This window comes from Schistosoma haematobium, chromosome 1 (assembly GCF_000699445.3).
Source record: "Schistosoma haematobium chromosome 1, whole genome shotgun sequence".
NCBI lineage: Eukaryota > Metazoa > Platyhelminthes > Trematoda > Strigeidida > Schistosomatidae > Schistosoma > Schistosoma haematobium.
The window spans coordinates 45,087,126-45,108,240 of NC_067196.1; positions in this window are offsets into that span (position 1 = coordinate 45,087,126).

Here is a 21,115-nt window from a genome sequence, read left to right on the forward strand (position 1 = left end):
AAGGAAGTTATAGCTTAGATCAACTCATGGGTTTTGAAATATTTTACAGATTATAGACAGTTCACGGGAACCTAAGGAAATGAAATATTTTTGTCTTATACTTATTGATGTGTTGTTTATGCTCTTTGCAAGTTAATACAGTAAATTATTTGTATGACGTTTTCTGAAACTATCAGCAAAATATTTTGTTAGTTATAAGTCAATCATTCGAAACCGTTTTTTAAACACTTAAGAGTTAAATTCACTTGGTACTGTTTGGCTTGTAACTTCCCATTAAGGTTTAAGACTGCAATTGATCAGTCTGTTATTGGCATATGTGCATACTGTGCGTATGCCTCGATATTGCCTTGATTGACAAGTTTTTGTAAGCAATGATGGATAATGGCTAGCAGTGGAATCCAGGACGCGCGTTTCGTACTATTTGGGACTCATCAGCTGGATGTACCTGCACCTCAGAGTTGATGTCCACTCTGAGGCTCGAACCCAGTACCATTCGCTTCAAACGCCATCTCATTATCCACTTAGCTACTGATTCCTGATAGCCACTTGCTTGTGGAATGGTTGACTTTAAATTCATTTGGTATTGTTTTGAAGCGAATGGCACTTGGTTCGAGTCCCAAATAGGACGAAACGCGCGTCCTGGATTCCACTGCTAGCCACTATCCATCATTGCTCACTTAAGAGTTAATTTCACTCGTGTTCATCATGCCGGAGTGAATCAAATAAAATCTCAGCAGTTAAGGTTTTTAATTATAGTAAAAACAATATGTCAACGAGAACGGTCTTAAGTGGGTTTTTTTACTGAAATCATAACATTAATACCAATCAATGTATTTTTTGTTATATCCCGATGAGTAGAAAATTATATTTTTGACGTTTTGTGACATAATGTAAGCCACTTCTTTAGAGCATTAGTTTATTACAGTGAATTGAAATAATTTGTAAAATTTTTCACATAAAAACTTAATTTTATGTTAGTTTTAAAAATACTGAAATTATTTGTCCGACATTGATGTTAGTCGGTGAATACTATATCTCTACAAATAAATTCAGAAACATTATTGTATCACACGAATACTGTGGCTAATCTTAAATGATTCTGAGTCTTCATTAATCCGTGGAACAAATACAACTGTTCTAGGAGACAAAATATTTGAAAGCTATTAAGATTCAGAAATATTTTATTAATCACTTTCATTAATTCTGAGGATTCCTAAAATAATCTATTATGTCAGAGAATAAAAATTAAGAGAATTCAGAGACGATTTTGCTTTCAACAAAATCATTTACTAAGGCTGTACATTCGTATTTATAGTTGTATGGTGTATATATACCATGGATCGACAAACGTACTTGTGGTGTTCGTATGAACTAATGATTCTCTTGTACTTGATGACTGCCTGATTTCGAATTCCAAATACAATATGCTCGTTTGTGCTCACCTGGTTCTGTTTGGTCTAAATTGTGTTATTTCGGGGATTCCACGTTTGTGTAGTAATTCAAATATTACTAATTATCACGAAAATCCCAGTTGAGTCGTCCTGCTGGGCTACTCCCATTGTGACTTCATTAAAGAAATATGAGAAACCGAAAATTTGAGTTCTTGCTTGTTTGGTCGGCTGACACTAAACGGACGGTAATTTTTTGTTGCCTCTAAGGATAGATTTTGACGTATGACCATATATATTAAGCAAATAGTGATTAGCATTAGTGCTATTGAAGTACGTGCTCAATCTATGTATGACCACACTTTTTTCCATTAAAATATTTATTTGATTGGTTATAAATCATTTCCATATGAGATTTGATTAGTTGGATTTCATGGGAAGCATTTAGTTTTGTCTGATGTGGAATTTTTTATTATTTTTATGTAAATTATTTTGTTGAAATTTCCTTATCAATCGTTTCTCTAGTGCTGAGTAGTTTATTTTCTCAAACTACTTCACGACAATTGAAATCACTGTATTAGTATGATAGCTCTACACTAACTAAATATTTTAGTCATACAACGTAATATACGAAAGGTGCAGTAAAAAGTTAGATATTGGTCAATAAATTAGTAACATAAAAGTAGAAAATTATGCAAAGTATAAAATGTGGAATGGTTCGCGCGCAAGACCGAAGGTCCTGGGTCTGAGTCACACGTATGGAATCATGGATGCGCACCGCTGAGGAGTCACACATTGTGAAGAAATGACTGTCCAGTGCTTTGATTCGTGATCCCGATCAAAACTCAGCAATCTCCCCAACCCTATACTGATGACTTAGATAGCAACTTTAAGAGATCTAGTTTCATTTGTTGCAAGCTGCGTTTCTGTCATAATCAGTTCATCGAATCGTTAAAACGACCACTTACGCATTGTATTTATGGGAAATAATGCTAACCAACATTCTCTCAATACAAGAAAGCGTTAGCACTTTACTTACACTTGACCAATAATAAGATGTGACAATAGTAAAATAAAACCAGAAAACAAACAATCATCCTCCAGTATGAAACTATAAAAGCTTCTGCATAACCATGTACAATAGTAACAATATTATGGATCATCCGGGCTTCAAAACTAAGCAATATGTTCAGCTCAGTTATACTAAGCCCTTATACATTTGCTTTTAGGTTCATTTAAACATTATTCCGTGATAAGGAATATTTGTTATCTTAGCATATGTGATAATATCTACTTAAAAATACATTAAATAACTATTATCCTCCTAATCAGTAACTCATCACTGTTAATACTGAGCAGAAAAAACAAGTTATTAGCCAGGTCAAAATCATCTATTTTATACAATAGATGAGACGTATTTTGTAAACAGTTTATCGAAGGCACATAGGTTTGCAAATCTCTCACCATTTTCGTTCCTTTCTCCCAGTCCGTGTCGTCCCATGATGTCTTCATATCCAGTGTTGTCCACTCCAGCCTTGGCATTGAAATCTCCCATCAGAATGGTCAGGTCCTTTGTTGGGCACTTCTCGATGATTGACTGCAGCCTATTGTAGAATTGATCTTTAGCTTCTTCATTGTAGTCGTTGGTAGGCGCATAGTATTGGATGATGTTCATTGAAATACCCTCTTTCTTTGTTTTAAACGAGGCTTTGATGATCCTTGGTCCATGAGATTCCCATCCTATAAGCTCATTTTGCGCTTGTTTGGACAGCATCAATGCAACTCCTTGTGTTTGTGGTGCATTTTCTTCTTCATGGCCGGAGTATAACAGGAGCTCTCCTGTAGTTAGTCGTTGTTGTCCAACTTGTGTCCAATATGTTTCACTGATCCCAAGCACCTCTAGGTTGTATCTCCTCGTTTCTGCAGCTACTTGGAAGGCTTTCCCGGTGTCCCACATTGTACGAACATTCCATGTACCTAAATAAATGGTTGCTCTGGTTGTCAGAAGAGGCATCGGCCTCGTGACTTCCGAAGGAACTCGGCCTTCATCATGAGGCGTCATAGTTCTTCTAAATGAAGACCTTCTGACTCCCAGGGCAGAGTTTCAAAAATTCGAATAATTTTTTCTGGTTAGCGTTTTTTAGCGAGTTAGTGTTCTACGGGATGGGGTCGCTAACCCCATGCCCAACCCTCCTCCTTTACCCGGGCTTAGAACCGGCAGTAACTCTAGAAGAGCTATAGGCGGAGTTGTTTTAGTATACTGCTGAGGATTATTAAATTAAAATGCTACATATGATCTGTGGTTTCTGTTTTTTAGCAATTCTTCAAATTATATTATTTTTTGATAAAAACTGCTTCCTAAATGGGCGAAATCTCCACAAACCTAACTATATGAATAATTCGTTTAGATCTAACAGCACTCAAGACTGCTGGATAAAGATTTCGGTGATAACATTAGTTCTGTTAAATGTTCCTATCTTCAGATGGTGAGTTTTGAGTAATATGATACAGATAACAAAACTAGACAATTTCGCGCACTATTTAGATTAAATGCCAGAGAAATCTATATTATTCGCCGATAGCATTAATTTGTTTGGTTATTTATTTCATTACCATCGAAATATTTATTGCTTCTGTCGTTTTTTTGGTCAAGTTTATCGTTAATGATTTAATCAGGGTCTTCATTATCAGAATAGAAGTCACATTAGTATAAGATGTTAAATATTGATCATGTGAATTTCAATATTATAAAGGTTTTTTCATAATACTAAATTGCAAAGTTTACATACTTCAGATATATAGAAATTTGTTTCTAAAGTTTAATATAATAATTGAAGTTATCAGCATTTTAGAAATCAATTTTCGAGACCATTATTGTGTTATGCTGGTGCATGAATGTGTAGATCACCAACGTAGATGATCTATGTCGAAATGGTTGGACGCCTACTCGAGTTAGACGTGAATGGTGTGACGAACTAGCTAACGTCGAAGTCACACCTTGTGGTCAGCGCTTTACGTGGACTACACCATTGATGTATCAAGGTACTATAGATGCTTTGAAGGCTGTACAACACAGAGGACGTTATTACAGAAATATATTAATTAAAGTAGATACAAGCGAAAGTAAGACCACTGCCGCATGGGCCAGTCCATGACATACGATTAACTGATGCGCGTTGGTTGTCCCTGACCTTGACGAGGATCGATGATTTGCTCGATATTCAATGACCCGACTGCCGGATGATTTGGCTAGGGCTTAGTGACATTTCGCTGGCCCTACAAATGAATAGATATTAGATAATAATTACCTTTTGATAAAATCGCTCTTTTGACACAAACATGTAGTGAAAACTTACTGTAAATTTTTGATCATCTAATATGAGGTACTTGGTATTTGATTTATGAAAACATTACTTAGTAAACACAATATTAGATATTGTCCGACCAATATAAAATTGCCTCAGTCTTCTTTATATGAAGTCTACACAATATATTTGGACATTATAATAACTGACATTATTATATCCAAGTGACGGATACCTGAATTCTGAGAAGTTAGTTTAGACCGTTAACTGTTAATTACCAAGTCAAATTTTGTTCAATTATTTGCATTTGACTCGTTTCAGTAGCTATCAGACACTAATAATAGTGATAATAATAATAATAATAATTATTATTATAAGTATAATGATAAAATTGACACTTGATTACTGAACTGTATAAAATTTCCATTTTGTAATCATTTCAAGATTCCTATAAGAAATAACGAAGGATGAAATAAACTCGTTCACAGTGAAATAATTTACCGATCTAATCATCACAGTTTTGCTGTTATCTCAAATACAAACCACAGTTTTTAAACAAAGATCACCTTATTTATGTTAGATGGAAGTTAGATATTCTTTTTCCTTATGTTTATTGAAATATTCAGTTCCAATGAAAAGAGAAATTCTTAGGGAAATATTTTGTCAATCAATCTAAATGAAGTCACGAATTAAAGTTATAGAAGCCGTTTTATTGATGAAACGTCATAACCCATTAAGGAACGGACTGTTTATTTTTATTTGGTAGCTACCAAATACATGGCACTTGAATGATTATATGGTGTGAAAATTTAGATTTTTCGGAATAAATACTTTTTGTTGGTACTTATAAGTAGTTTAAATAAATTTCATGAATTTACGTGATTATGGTATAACTTGGTGATAATGCATATGTTTAACAGTGCACTTATTTTATGTTGATCATTTGAATAATAACTCTTCTATTTATAATTGATTGATCGTTGGATATCGATTTAAGCTATTTGTGTCAGATCCTTCTTAGTGTAGACCGAATCCTATCGATCAAGTTGCAAGGAGGACACCAGTCTACGTGACATAGCATTGCGTGCAATGTGTTGAAATGTTAGGTGGTTGTCGGAGGTAGTGGATTGGAAACCCTAGACCTAGGTTTCGTGTTATTTGACACTCTTCAACAAGATCAAGCTGTAATCTTGAGAGAACTGACACTTTCTGGAGGATTTATTCCTGTGTCACACAACTTCATAATCAGAGACGTTACCATTGAGCTATCCTGGGAACATTTTTTCGAATCTCTCCATTAATGTTTAGGACTGTAATTGATCAGTCTCTTATTGGCGTATATGCATACTGTGCAGATCGCCTCGATATTGCCTTAAGTCACAAGGATTATATGCAAAGATGGTTGGTGGTTAGCAGTGGGATCCAGGACACGCGTTTCGTCCTATTTAGTTCTCGTCAGCTGGATGCGCCTGCGTCTCAGAGTTGATGTTCACTTAGTGAGTTGAACTCAGTACCGTTCGCTACTGAGTCCTGAGAGCCACTTACTTGTACAATAGGGTGAAGTTTAAATTCATTTGGTGTTGTTTGTTTGAATCTTCCTATTGATGTTTAGCACTGAAATTGACCAGTCTCTTATTGGGATTAGTTGTATGTGTAGGTCTTATTGGTTATGGATAAACTATTCTTTGTAAAATATCTTAATAATCATATAAACATGTCCTCACCAGTGACTCATTATGAGAGGCCATGAATATTAGAGTTCAATAGTGTTTATCAAGTGCCAAGTATCACTGGTGATAATAAAAGTTAACTGTCTTGGGTTCGTGGATGGGTAGTGATGCGAAGTCCTAACATCAGAACGAATTAGCTAACTAGCGTTCAATAATATCCCAACGCATGCTCATCTTGACGAAAGACACTTGCTTACTTACGTGCGCCTGTTATTCCTCGTGAAGGAGCATAGGCCGCTCACCACCATTCTCCATCCAACCCTGTCCTAGGCAATCCTTTCCAGATCTCTCCTGTTGTTATTCATCCTTACCATATCTGCTTCAATTTCTCGACGTAATGTATTCTTTGGGTTTCCTCTTTTCCGCTTCCCTTGACGATTCCAAGTTAGGACTTGCCTCGTGATGCAGTTTGATGATGTGCGTAATGTCTGTCCCATCCATTTCCATAGTATTTTTCTAATGTCCTCTTCAGTTGGAAGCTGGTTTGTTCTCTCCCAGAGAAGGCTGTTACCGATGGCTTCCAGCCAATGGATGTTGAGTATCTTGTGTAGACAACTATTTATAAATACTTGCACCTTCTTGATGGTGGTTGTAGTAATTCTCCAAGTTTCAGCTCCGTACAGTAGAACTGACTGCCTTGACGTTGGTATTGAAGATTCTGACTTTTATATTGGTTTACATTTGTTTTGAGTTCTATATGTTGTTCAGCTGTAGGAATGCGGCCCTCGCTTTACCAATCCTCACCTTTACGTCTGCATCTGAACCTCCCTGTTCATCGATGATGCTTCCCAGGTATGTGAAGGATTCTACATCTTTCAGAGTTTCACCATCAAGAGTGATTGCGTTGGTGTTCTCCGTGTTGTATTTGAGGACCTTGGTTTTCCCCTTGTTTATGTTGAGGCCTACTGATGCAGAGACTGCTGTTACACTGGTTGTCTTCACCTGCATTTGTTCATGTCTATGCGATAGGATGGCTATGTCATCTGCGAAGTCCAAATCATATAATTCGTTCTGAGCTGTCCGACTAAAGCCATTTATATTATTCATAATAAAAGCAGGAAAACCTACAGAAATAGACAGTGATTAAAGATTTCTTTCATTATTGTTCAATCTCTTATTTTTATTCATGGATGGATGAAAACACTTATCACGCAATACCAATATTATCTAAACTAGAAAAGAAAAAAGTTAACACTTATTTTGTTCAATGAGCGTATGAAAATCATAAAAATAAAGGAAAATTATCCGGTATACAATCACGTATTATAAGTTTAGTTTCTCTGATTAAATGATTGTTTATACTTTATTGTATCTTAACCAATCACATTCGATATATATATTGAATATCATTTGGATTCATTTCAAGGATTAATCCTTTATTTATTTATTTTAATAAATGATTATGTTTAAATAATGTGGTGTACAAATATTTTCAAATTTAGTCTTTTGATCATTTAACTGTATAATTATTTTTTCTCTATTAATTAGAAAGAAAATAAGCAACTTACAAAACAATCTACTTAAATGTTTAGTAAGTAGAAGAAATTTATCAATCATTCATTTTATTGTCAACTTTGATTACAAAACACTGATAGATAGATAGGTAGATAGATAGATAGATAGATAGATAGATAGATAGATAGATAGATAGATAGATAGATAGATAGATAGATAGATAGATAGATAGATATGTATGTGATTGTCTATGGGTGGAGTTTGGTAGCTACTTGACTGTTTGTACACTGTGTAGTAATAATAATAATAATAATAATAATAATAATAATTTTGTACGTGTTCATTTGTGTACTGTCCACTTCAATTCAGATGGTTAACTTTTATACTCCATTTTATCATTTTTTTAAGTTTTTTTCTTTTTTAAAGATTCTTCAAAATCTTTTCCATTTATTGTCCCAACGAAATGGATATTAGATTGAATGCATGTATGTAAATATTGTTAATTTATGCATTTGAATACGTATGTTTTCCCTAATATTAATTAAACATACATTAGAGTTTTTGTGTGAATTTCTAACTAATTCATAATTTAATCAACCATAATTTATATTCAACTTTATAATTCTGTAATAGATAACCTTTTTTTAACAACAAAAAAACAAACAAACAAACATATAAAATTAAGAACTAGATTTAGTTTTAATTCACTTTCAATGGATGTCTAATTTAGATCAGTTCGTTATATCAATAATCTCTGTAACCCCCAGTAGTAATTAATCGTATACACGTTAGTAACTAACTTCCAGAGGTAATTCTGAAGTTTTAGAAAGAATCTGTATCTAGTGTGAAGGAGTTATTTATTAGATACTTTGGAAGATGACAACGTAATATTCTTAACTGACTGAAGTTAAACATGTAAAATATTAGGTTTCAGTTCAGTGGTCTAGATGTTAAAAGTTCGCTCATGCGACCGGATTTCATGGCTTTGTATCGTAACTGAACGATTGTGGTTGCCAATCGCTGAATCCCATACTAGGATGAAAACAGTTGTTCATTACTTTCTGGTTTTATATTGGACATCCAACATAGGTTGATCCCTAGTATTCAATAATCTCCATGAACCTCCGGAAAAAATGAGACAGAAGTAGAAATAACTGAATACTGAAATTTTTGGAATATCTTTATATACTTAAAAAGATTAAAGATATCCCCTAAAGATTATAGATTCGACTCTGAATATTGTTGTTTGTGCTCATCGCTAAAGGGAAACCAAAGTAGAATGAAACAATCAGAAATTGCATTTGCTATTTCCCTTTTGTGTGGGAAACTAACTTTAAAGTTTTCGATTTATCTGTGATATTAAGTTGTACGATCGAGTCTATATGATCCATTACACCTGTCGAGTATGGTACGATTGAACTATAGAGTCAGAATCTAGGGACATAAATTTCCAACTTCAACTTGACGATCGTTAATGAGTTAATCTCTGATAACGACACCTACAACCTTTTCAAAATATCTACAAATCTACTTAAAATGGAAAAAATTATACTCTTCAGAATGTTCTCTGATCGAAATTCATACTAACGATGTAGGAAAGAATCATTTCTGCATTACAACCAAAAATAAATTGTCAAATAATAATTTCTTCGGATACACCTGCAAAAATTATTCACCTAAGGATATCTAAATTTACTTAGGTTTTTTGTGGTGAAAACATGTTTGTCAGTCACTTAGAGAACCGTTGAATAACAGACAATAGTAATAAATATCAGAATTCAATGACCAACATTTTTGAATTCAGTTCGTTTGTGATATAGCGTAATTCTTGTCTAAATCCGTTAATGATTCGCTGTTTCACTCCTTATTTCGTTAAATTTACGTTTACCCACTAGAACTTTGTGAAATATGTCTCTATCTCAGTGAGCAGGTACGACTACTAGTTACTCTGTAGCTTGCTGAAGAGCTTTCGAATTTGAATACATATACCTTTCATCATTAATTAAGTAAAAAAATTTTAAACATAATTCAACTATGTAAGAAATCATTGTGAGTGTATATTCACAACAAAAAATGAGGAACTGAAATTTTATAAAGTTATAAGCTCTTCAAATATATCTTCCTGTTTGTATTGTCATTATTGAAATAGTTTTATTTGGATAAATAGCATTATGTTTATTTACTTGAGTGTACCATTTCATAAATACTTCCTTTTGTGGGATATGCAGCAACAGACGGCTATTTCTTCGTAGTTTGAAGTTCATCAATAATGTGCTCCAACCATTTCTTTGGGAGAACTACCTAATAGCTTCAGGTCTTGTTTTGGCCACCAAAATCTTTAAAAAACTGAACTGGAATTTAACAAATGTACCTCCTCAACTAATGTAGACGCGTTATGAATGTCACTTACAAATGAAACCAATCTTCAAAAAAAACCTCTCAACTTAACTACTGAGTACTCGTATACTAATTCAGAACAGCTGTCTAATGCTTTCTATTTTACAATAATACATTAACTAATATCGAACCGTGATGAATACCACCTACAAAACAATATTTTGTTTATTTTTCGATATTGTATTACCTCCCTTCTGTGCTATAAACACCTTTTTGAAATATTAGAGATGTACACAAAAGGAATTGGGGGAGTGGTGACGATCATAGTGGGGGAAGTTGTGAGGAATTTTTCTAATTTTGTTCACTTTTCAGTTGATTAATTATTTACTCCTTCAAGTAAACAAACAGCAAACCTTCCTTCATATTTTTTTTTCAAAAAATCTATTTATTCACTTAACTATTCTTCGCTATGTAAGTTTACGTTTTTAGATTTCCCCTAGATTGTCTTTGTTAATATCCTTTTAATTCACTGTTGTTTTTGTTAATGTTGTTGACAGATTGGATTATTCCCAAATAAGATTTCCACCTCTACAAATTGCTGAATAATAATAATAATAGTTATAATAATCACAATTTGTTTATCATATAATAATAATAATAATAATAACAATCAAATAAATGCATCACAAACCAGGTGAAATACATGTTTAGTTTTAATAAACATTTTCTGTATTAAAAAAAAATATGTAAATGAAAAATGTTTATATTTTAACTGAGAAATAGAGAATGGTAGAAAAACGATATACCTCAGGTATATGTTTTGAAAGTTAGTTAATATTATGAAGTTACTACATGTCAATATAACTGACTGATATCCTTCATTATTACCACGGAAAAACAAGACAATATGAAGGTTACAATGTGTTTACATAGTACATATACATAGCTTTCACTTGTTCATTTACATCTTCCAGTGTGTTCTGCACTCTGAACTGTCTTCTCGACTAGTTTCCAAATGTTCTGCCAAAGCCATGCTTTCGATGTACTGAAACTCTTCACTCTATTCAACAATTGTTGCAACTTCAACACCATATTCCGCTACTCACTACTTACAAATATCCTTATGAATAGTGCTGCCTATACCATAACTTGCTTGAGTAAATGTTTTTCATGGTTGACTTTGGAAACATTCATCCTTTAGTGCAAATTACTAATGCCTACTGGATTTTCATTACTTTTCGTACTAAATAATTAAATTTGAAAGTGTTATTTTTCATATCTTGTGAATCATATGAATATTGGGTAACATTTAAACAGCATTAGGTTACAATCTTCTGCAATTCTCAAGCCTATCATCGGTGGTAAATTTGTGACCTGTTTCTATATCTAACCCATATTTTTTTAAGAAATGATAAACCTTTAGATTATGATTCAAATCACTTAGAAGTTGCAATCAAATAAATAATTGTTTTCATACCGAAACGATATCTGTTGGAGGACAGCTATCAGCAACGAACCAATAGAGAGGTAATTCTCTGATTGTTTAAAAAATCCTGTCAGTGCACTTACAACTTTACACGGGTCAGGAATCAAGACCCATGAAGTTGTGATTAGAAAATACGACCTGTAGACTCATCCGTGTTAGGATTCACGCAATTACCTGTTGATGATTTTGGTTGGTCATTGGGCACTATTATCTGAAGTTGGCAATGTGGGCCTTTGGATTATAACGCAATGAATGAATGAATGAAGATAAGCGTAATTTGAGACCTGAGTGTATACATGTGTTTATGGATAAAACGCAATTTCACCTTCTGTGGATTGATTATCACTTTTGAAATAATATCATAGTCTTTACTACAGACTTCATAAAATAAATTTTCTCCTATAGTTTTGAGTTGAACTATTGTGAAAACCAAAATATTAAACTGAGGATGACAATTATTATTGTTATGAAGGGAATATTCGGCTTTTCATTCAATAATAAAAACCAATCGGTGGCTTATTGATCCTCATTTGATCTAATATATAAAACCAATGTAATTAGTTAGTACTTTCAGTCTTATAAGTAATTATCACCATACTGAATAATATCATATATGGTGGTTATTGATCAGCATTCAACGAGCACTTGTTCAAATAAATGTGAATACATCTAACAGAAATAGGGATCAGAACGTTTGTACCAGATTGTATAAAATGAAAGAATAGTGTAGTTTATTGAAATAATGTAGACTAACATCTACACATTTATTCCGGTATAAATGGATTTAGATAAGATTTTTGCCAAAAGTTAGTAAAAAATTGAATGAAAAAAATTATATTCGACAATTTTTTCACATAGATGCTTCACCAACTAAGCGATGAAATATAGATTTTACTGCTTAATTCCATCATTCATTTCAATATCATCAATAGAGTTAGACTACGCAGATGACATCAACAGTTTGGTTTATGTAAAAGTCGTCTTCTGCAAGCTCCCAAATCTCATATTTAATCAAAAATGGAAATTACTCCACATTTAACGATAAGATTAAATATAAAGTGTTTATGTTTGTAGCAGATAAATTTTAGAAAAAAGCATAACTTTTTGGGAAGTTTAAAGTATTCGGAAATCAAAATGCTTTTCGATTTGATCAAACAAACAGAACAAATGTCATACAATACGTAATATCTATAAATTTAACACATTTCTCTCTATATTAAGTTTAATTAGGTAATTTAAAGGCTGAATGAATTTCTTTACTGCCAAAAAAACAATTATCCACTATGATATCAGTCTTAAACTCGACAGAAAGGCCATATCTGTCCAAACATAGTCTAGTAGCTGAGAATGGATCAATATTTGAAGAGGAGGGAAGACGATGAATATATGTGAATGTATTGTATTGAAATATACAAATATAGTGAGTAATAATGTCCAAACCATCGACTATTTTCAACAAACATCATAATTTGTTTATTTTTTACTAATAGTTTCTCAAATAAATTTGAAAAATGAATATTTGAATGTACCAAGGTTAAAGAGTCAAGTTTGAATGAATTAAATTATACATTTCTTTTCATCTATACAAATTTCTTTCTTTACTTAAAGTGAATATTTTTGTTTTAGGAACCTTTATTGTTTGCATATGAATTTGTATTATAATACTATTATCATTATAACTATCAATGAAAAACGTTTACATTCCAAAGAAAATCTTTTCATTGATGAACTATTCAATGAAATTCAATGACTTTCAAACTTAAAAAGAAAAAAGAAACAATAACAGTATATCCAATTCATATAAACATTTATAGAATGATCTGAGGATGATAAGACATGTAGAATATAGAAGAGATAGAAATGGATATAATGAATCATTAGATCTCTTTTGATAATCATAATAAAATATCTTTATTGAATTTTGTCTAGAAATTCATTCAATCACCTCTTATGATTAATGTAATAATCTCCCTTTGAAATAAGAAAAGATAAATTCATTGTTATATTGAGTAATAAACAATGTGTATGGATCTTAGATCTGTTTGAAATAAACGACTAGGATCCCACATTTAAGATGAATTTTGATTATATATATTTATATATACAGGAATTAAAGCACATGATTTGTAGCATAAATAACAAGATTTATTTGCTTAATAACATTGATGATTATTTGATGTAACAAGTATTCATTAGAAGTACTTATTAGTAAACTCAGTTATTTTAATGTGAAGTTCATCAGATATATAGTTTTTTTAGTTTAGTTATATGTAAGATGGTGAGTATTAGCATCAAATAAGTAATCAATACTTAGTGTTAATCTGATTTAAATCAGTTAAAGGTGTACTAACAATCACCGTCGATTATGGATTGTTTGTAAATTGTCTAAAATTAACCGACTAAATTTTTTTGACAACTTCACATAATTCCGTCCAAGAAATCACTTACTATTTCATTCAGAATTGTATTACTTTCCTCTGCATCTACAATTGATGAAGTTTTTAAAAACAATCAGTATCTTAAGTAATAAAATTGTTGGGTTCCGTCTGATCAGGCTGTTTATGTATGTGAATATATACGCTATCTGATGGCAATCAGTTCATAACAGTTGTATTAACAAAGTATGCAAGGGTAAAATTCTTAAAATCTCTGAGTAACTCATTAAACATTGTGAAGATACGAAATTACTAAATTTATTTCATTGTAGATTCTAGTTATCACTATACAAATATTTATTTCAAAACTTTGCTAGTTCAATTTAAAATAGTCAGACATAACCCCTAACCTTAACACAGAAGAAAGCAGTCATAAGTTAAAATATTCAATCTCGTCACTTGGTGAAACACATTTCTCCAGTATGGTAGCTTGAGTGTTGTTAGATTACATCCAACTCAGACTTGCTTTCAAACTTGAGTAATTATTATGACTTTTTTTGTGTTTTCCGTTTTTTTTGCGATTCAATTGGTCAAACTCTGGTGGTAGATGTACTTTTTTTCGATATTTCAACATTATTAGATGTCTTATGTTCATTGCATTTTATTATAGCCAGCGCTGGTATCTACAGTAAATATTTTCTTTCGTCTAGAAGTCGTTAGTTATATTTTTTGGAAACTCAATCTGAGCCCTTTTCACTTCAACCTAAAACAGATATTTCTTCATTATAGTCATATTTCATTCAATAGGAGTTATACCATTTCGTTACATAAGTCACTAAAACAAAGCATCCATATAGAAAAATAGATAGGGTATATACATTTAAGAATCATATATTTTCAGAAGTTACATGTATTAAAAACAAATTTCATATTCTAAAGAATATGATTATATATTATATGCACTCTCTGGGAAAGTATAATCATTTATTCACAGGGTCTTGCAATTGAGTGAAGATATTCTACTTGAACCTCTTGGTCTACGCTTCAAGTTAATCAACGCTCGTCAGTAGATAATAGTTAAACTCCTCAATGAATCGATGGTGTAGGTGGGACACAGGCACTTGTCATCCTGTGTCACAGAAAGATCTTTTGCCGCTAGGTAATTTCCGGTTATCACTAACTTCTTTTATGACTGATATATTTACATAAATTAATTGATAGTTTAATCCAAGTAGCTCATTGTTATTGTTAATAGTTTTCAAAAAAGTATTTTTTTTCATTGTGTAATAACAACTGAACCTAAAAGCTGAATGAATATCTCATGTATTGATTGAGTCAGATCACATTGATTGATTAGACTATTCTTTTTTGATAAGTCCATTTAACCCCTTAGTTAGGATTAATATTATCTTTAATAGTGGAGTAAATATGAATTAGATCATATCTAATTGATTGTTTTGTTTTTCTAAAGTGATAAATATTTAATTTTTTTAAAAAAAAAGCTAAATAGGAATGAATGTTTCATTGAAATAACTGAGTTTCACAAAATAAACAATCAAGTTATATCATTTCATCATTTAATGAATCCAATAACATAACATTTACTTTCAGTATGCAAGTATATATATATGTGACATAATCAGATCAGCGAACCTATTTGAGATCAAACCTATTTCTTACCAAAAAAAGAACACAAAACAAACAAACAAACATCATTAGTTATTCTATTGAAAAAAAATGAACTGTTTTATTTTTCATAAATTGTTTACATTTCCTTACCTGATCATAGGCATAAGATAATAATTAAATAAATAAGTATACTATACTACAAACATTTGCTTCAATTTGACATCCAAATGTCTATGTTTATCCTTGGTGTGTACATATATACGCGCGTATATTTGCGTGTATGAAGCATTTAATTTTGCATGCTTGATTAGATCAATTCTCATGAATATCACGGATCGTATATTGCCAATTAAAATTCTTTTTTAAGGTACTCGAACTTAAAAAGAGAATAGTAAAACTAAAGAGGAAAAAAAGACAGTGTTAGGTTATGTAAGGTAAACAACGACAAATCCACCAGATAATTAATTAATATAATTGTTAAGTGATGAGAACAAATTGGAAGAGAGTACAATATATGTACACTATATTTAACCATCTGTGAATTAAAAGAGGTAAGGTGAGAATAATGTAAAAAAAGGTCGATATTGATAGAATAAATGTATTTGTTCATTACCATTTATCACGTTTTATTAGGTTGATTTTTTTCAAGCTTGGGATTATTATCAGCTATCAAGTTGCTTTATGTTAAGAGAGGATATTTATTGAATGAAGTGCATTACCACATTACGTAAGTGAAATGTTCTCTCAAAAGTATAAGTTGATGACATAATTAAATGGAGTATTGTTATATTCTGCAATCGTTCTGTACAGATACCAATATACACGCATCTTATTGTCTGGGCCAACCTCTTATCCGAGAAAGAAGACTGAGAATGACTAGTAAAGTTTGGATAGTAATCAAATGAAAAAATAAACAACCCATCGGTATATATATATATATATCCTTCAGATATATGAACTAAGATCCAGATAAAGTTTGTCATCAGCCTCATCTAATAACCTGCCTTGTTTATGATCTGTCACTAGTACATGATGTTGAGGCATCATGTGAACATGGGGATGTGATTTGTTTTGATTCACCCAGCCTATAAAGTATATGACTTCTCCTAATATATATACATCGCGAACTGACATATTTTTGGGAACCATTGAGTACCAAGAAGCATTAGGTAGTTGTTTTTTCTTGGTTTTATGATCCTTAATGTTGTACACCCGCCACCTCGCTAGAGATCAAACCGATCACTTTTAAATCTCGTAGCAATCAAGATGCCTCTGAATTATTGTCTGAATTTCATAATCTGTATTCCCAACTCCAGTTTATTGAATTTATTTATTCATTGTTTAATTTGAAAATAGTCTTTTCCTTATACTTACTTACTTACTTACGCCTGTTACTCCCAATGGAGCATAGGCCGCTGACCAGCATTCTCCAACCCACTCTGTCCTGGGCCTTCTTTTCTAGTTCCATCCAATTCTTGTTCATTTTTCTCATGTCTATCTCCATTTGCCGGCGTAATGTGTTCTTTGGTCTTCCTCTTTTTCTTTGACCTTCAGGATTCCATGTGAGGGCTTGTCTTGTGACGAAGTTGGGTGCTTTCGTCAATGTGTGTCCTATCCACTTCCAGCGCTTCTTCCTGATTTCTTCCTCCGCTGGGATCTGGTTTGTTCTCTCCCACAGTACGTTGTTGCTAATAGTGTCCGGCCAATGGATCTGAAGTATTTTGCGTAGACAATTGTTGATAAACACCTGTATTTTCTGGATGATGGCTTTTGTAGTTCTCCAGGTTTCTGCCCCATACAGTAGAACTGTCTTGACATTTGTATTGAAAATCCTGACCTTGGTGTTGGTTGACAGTTGCTTTGAGTTCCAGATGTTCTTCAGTTGTAAATATACTGCTCTTGCTTTGCCGATCCGCGCCTTCACATCTGCATCAGATCCACCCTGTTCATCAATGATGCTGCCCAAATACGTAAAGGTTTTTACATCTTCCAAATCTTCTCCGTCAATTGTGATTGGATTGGTGCATTCTGTGTTGTATCGGAGAATCCTGCTTTTCCCTTTGTGTATGTTGAGACCTATTGCTGCTGAGGCTGCTGCCACACTGTTCGTCTTCTCCTGCATCTGTTGTTGCGTTTGGGATAGAAGGGCCACATCGTCTGCGAAGTCTAGATCATCCAACTGCATCTTAGATGTCCATTGTATCCCGCGCTTCCCTTTAGACGTTGACGTCTTTATGATCCAGTCGATCACCAGGAGAAAGAGAAAGGGTGAGAGTAAGCAACCTTGCCTAACACCGGTCTTCACTTTGAACGACTTTGTCAACTGTCCTCCACCCGAAATAAAATATCTTCAGTCAATAGGAAACCCTGTTGACTACCACTAACCACCATCTTATATCAACATAGTGCACGCAGTGTCGAGTCACCTATACAAGTGGCCACATTGCAACTTGGTCGATAGTATTCGATCTGCACCAAGAAGGCCTAACACACATGACAATGATCACCACCTAATGATCAATCAATTGTGAATGTCCTCAGTGTTTTAATTCAACCGTTTTCAAGTTCAGTATGTCACATAGTGATGCAAAGTTAGCATGCTAATTAAGGATAAAACTATTTACATTGACCAAAGTACTTGGTGAAGCATGTCAGTGTTATAAATGCTAGCAAAAAGACTGGAAAAATAAATTAGTTTTCTCAGAAAAACTTGTAAAGATGAACATCGTTATCGATGGGAATTTGTTTCACTGATAACTAGACTAGTTCCACTGGTTATAATTTCAAAACGCATTTCTTGAAGGTGGAATTTAGCTTAACATTCAGTTGGGTTGTTATGAATTCTCAGATTCTGAGGACATGTATATTTAGACAAAACAACTGTCCAGCAATTCTTAGTATTCAATAGTTTTTTCTGTTCACAACATTTTATGACTAGAAAACATTTTTGGATTGAACAGATCTTTATAAACCACTTATTCACATGAATTCTTATCGTCACTATCAAACTGAACATAAAACTAAAAGGTCTGATCCTTAGGAAGAAGTTAGCACTTAATTTAACTTGGATTTTATTCAGATTTTTTGAATCTCTTGACTTCTAAGAGTGTTTAACAATGAAATCACTATTCGATGAGGATGCATTCTTAATGAATCACAAAATCACAAAGTTTTTCAGTTTTTATGAATATGTGAGAATAATATTTAAACGGATGATTTTATTTGCATGAATATTACACGAACATTAATGATTGTTGATTGTAGGCAGTTTTTAAACTGTCTCAACCTCTTTAGGTTATGTCTTCTCGTTCGAATAGCACATGGAAATTTGACGGTATACAATTTTTGATGATTTGTGCTACACTATTTTTGAATTGTTTCATTGGTATTTCTGATGGAATGATGACACAATACGATCGATATGGATTGGTTTTTTATACGAAAGAAGTTTGATATCATACATGAGATGCCAAAAAGGTGCTGGTACTCAGCTACCCAACATTATCTTAACTGAAACTTTCGTTGGAAAACTTAAACATTGTTTGACTAATTAATGACGATCAACTCACAAGTATAGTATGGTATAGTATAATAGTGGTTGATCATATTACCATATAAACACAAACAGAAGCCTAAATAATTGTCTTCCACTACAGCTCACAGTTATCTACCTATAAACTTTTTATCTACTTATTTTCCTAAAGAAAAAACTTCACGTTACCTTCTTTTTTGATTAAAGTCAAATATTTGAACATATTCTGCTGGTTTGGATATAACCTTTCAATTGACTATCAATGATTAAAGCTTTAATTAGCACCAAAAACACTTGTAAATGTCTTGTTATATCACCATGAAACTGCCTAAGAAATGATATGAAATCCATAAACATTTTCGAAATATATACATATCAAAATTAAGAAATTATTTCTTTGCAAAATATTTAACCGAGATAATATGAGTATAGATTGATTATCAGACAAGAAATACTTGACTAAAGATAGAGATAAAGATTATAAAGAATCAATAGTCTTATACTTTTGACTATTATAACAATTTTTATTAGCATATACAATAATTTGGAAAAATCCTATCGAACTCTATCATTCATCATATATCACTTATTCGGTACTCAATTGACATTTATTTTATTTAAACAATGAACTTCAAGTAAATAATTGTTTAAGTATTCTTTTTTTAAGTTTTGCTTGAAACTCTTTTCCGTATCATTGAAACTATTTTTTATGATTCCACTTATTTCCATATGGATAAATTTTATTCTTATTTGTTTAGACTAAATTTATATGTGTAAAGAGAGCAGTGTATGGATAGTATGAATGATTAAAGAATTTTCAAGCTTTCACTGTCTAATAAAGTAGGTTTCATTTCTTATTTAATGTATATAGTTAAATTTGATCATTTGTCCTGTTTAATGGTATAATATAAACTTTAACATTTAAATGACTTTTTTCTTAAAATATTTGACCTTGGTAAATAACTGTGGTTCAGTTTACAACACAGCACGTTCACTTCATAGAATTTAATTACACGCAAAACTTATCTGATACAATCTTAGATTATTTTAGCGGAAATTTTATTTTCATTAACTAGTTTTTTTTTTTTGTTGCGTACATACATACATACATACATACATACACACACACTTCAAATGTTATTCCATTCCACTTCAATTCTCAATCAATGATGATCAATTTATAGAAATGGATCGTGCAAATATAAATAGATAAATGAGTAACTATGATTGGTTCTTTTATTACTCGTTTTTTTCTTTCTTTCTTGTTAATGTTAGAATAAAAATACTGTACATTGGTTCTTCCATCATAAATTGTGTTTTTGTTTATTCACCTCGCGCAATTTTTGTTTGGTCAAAAATTTAAAAATAACAAATAAAACTATCATTCAAAAATAATAATTTTTTTTAGACAAAATTATATTTTAATATGCCTACTGGGTCAATTTGAGCATATATTTTATTTATTTACATAGTTTAGGAAATCATGTAAAAATATTAGAAAGTCATCTATTTTAACCCACTACCCACACACCCACTATTCAGTTTCATATAAACTCAGTAATAACAGTTGTTGTTTAGTGAACCAAAAACAAAAAAAATTGCACAACATGGTTTAAAAAGCTTACAGAATCTGAGACAGTCAAGTTCGAATTAAATTACAACATATGTGTGTTAATATGAATGAAATAATAATAATAATAATAATAATAATAATACTAATAATAATGAAGAATTCTTTGAAAACTTATAACTGGCATATATTTGTTTCATTCATTTCACTTCATTAAATATAAGGTTGCGAGATCTTAGTAATGTTGATAAATAACATTTAGTAAAATACAAGTTACTGGAAACTGTCTGTATACATGAAAGTATTAG